A 1,887-nucleotide genomic window follows, 5' to 3' on the forward strand; every position below is an offset into this window, starting at 1 on the left:
ATTTGTGCAAGACAAATAATTTTATTTTATTTATTCATTATATATATTTAATATATCTAACTGATATGACAAATAAGTTATCAATATCTTGCTCACACCAAAACATTAATTCCATTTGCAAAGTTATGTGAAAATTATCGCTATTATTCCAATAATTCAGATAAAATAGCTTTCTAGTGCATTTTCTTCTTCAATATTTGGGTGGATAGGGAAGGGATATGAATTTTGACTTGAACCATAAACTAGATTGTCTAGATTGACTGATTTCATGACATAACATGCAACCTGCCCTTGGGGTTTCTTGGTGATGAAATTTTTCTTACTGTTCTCACATATTTGTTTCCAGCTATAAATTCTTACAATTATCAGTGTTTGTTTTTGGCCAAGTCATAATTGTGAGTGAAGAACCATGGAAGGAGAACATTTTTTGCTCATCAATTACTTTCATAAAATCAACAATTTGCTTAAGTGAGTCTTCAAAATAAATACTGATTTTAATGAATATCTACCTTTCACAGTTCATCAGAACATTTTGGTATGTAAAATTAACCTCAGGATGGCAGAACTTATGTGCTAGAGACATTTTGAGGAAAAAAGTGCCCATGTAAAAGAAACAAATATTGAGTCTGTGTTTTATTGATTCAATTTCTAAGAGAGTTTTTTACAGTCATGTAAGCACTTACAGACTGTTCTGTCTACCAGAGAAGTACATTTTATTAGATGCATATTAAATTTGTTTACTCTGGATTAATAGGTTCTGAATTTATACACTTCTTTACTGTTTTATATATATATGTTGTCAGCAAAAATATATATAATACTGTTGTTTATAGGATACTGAATATTTGGCAATTTGTAAGGTGAAATGTGGGAATTACTCAAATGAAGAGTCAAAGCAGAGAAGGCTCTGGATGATGTAATGAGGTCACCATTTGAGAGGGGCTTGAGTGAGAACCAGGCTAAGGCAGAGCAGAGAAAGAGAGGCTTTTGATTTGGTTATTAAATGCCAAATAGATGTGGTGTAGTAAATGTAAAGAAGAAATGAACGTTTGGAAAACAAATATTTTAAATTCATATTTCATGCTTTGGGATATTCACTTTTCACACACAGAAAATAGGAGAAAATGTTTTTCCCTTTGTGAATAATTCTTTGAAAATTCAAATATTGGTCCATGAGGGAGGTAGGGCATATGAAGCAATGATTGATGTCTTCCTAAATTTAGTAAATTTTGGGTCTTTGAAGATATTTCACATTAAATGGAGTGTTGGTGTTAACACATTATACAAGCTAAAATGTGAATAATCTCTGGACTTACTCTCATTGGTTCTTTATCGGGGGAGGGTTATCAGTTTGTTTTATCAAAGTAGTACAAAGCTATATACAATATTAAATAGCACTACAAAGCTTATGTTAAAAAAAAAAAAAAAAAGCAGTACCTTCTCCCTCCCCTGAGCTATGCTTCCCAGGGGCTTTTAAATCTTCAGCAGTTTTTCCTGATATAAAATGCCTATCATTGTATGGCTATGTCTTCATTTACAAATTTTAGATATTATCTATTAACTCCTGACACACATATATTTCCCTCTCCTATCATTCTAATATAATTCTAACCTCATTTCTAGTTAATTCAATATTGAGTATTTACATTATGATGTCAGTGCTGGTCATTGGTAACCCAAGTATTGCACTTTGACTACTTATCCTTCATTGTACCATCTGTAAGAGTTAAAGAGGAAAGAAACACAAAATGAGGCTTGGCAGTTAAGACAGGTTTACTTTAGATAAAATATGAGGGGGGCTTCTGGCTGATGATGATGATGACAATGATGATGACGAGATAAATGTGTATTTTATATATATATATATATATTTATATTTATATAAAT

General features: G+C 31.2%; 1 pseudogene; it reads left to right on the forward strand.

Annotated features, from left to right (window-relative positions):
• LOC108519792 (high mobility group protein B1 pseudogene) overlaps positions 1 to 1,832 on the forward strand; it is a 9,632-nt pseudogene extending 7,800 nt beyond the window's left edge.
• The last annotated feature ends 55 nt before the right edge of the window (positions 1,833 to 1,887 follow it).

Source organism: Rhinopithecus bieti, unplaced genomic scaffold (assembly GCF_001698545.2).
Source record: "Rhinopithecus bieti isolate Rb0 unplaced genomic scaffold, ASM169854v2 scaffold_47995, whole genome shotgun sequence".
NCBI lineage: Eukaryota > Metazoa > Chordata > Mammalia > Primates > Cercopithecidae > Rhinopithecus > Rhinopithecus bieti.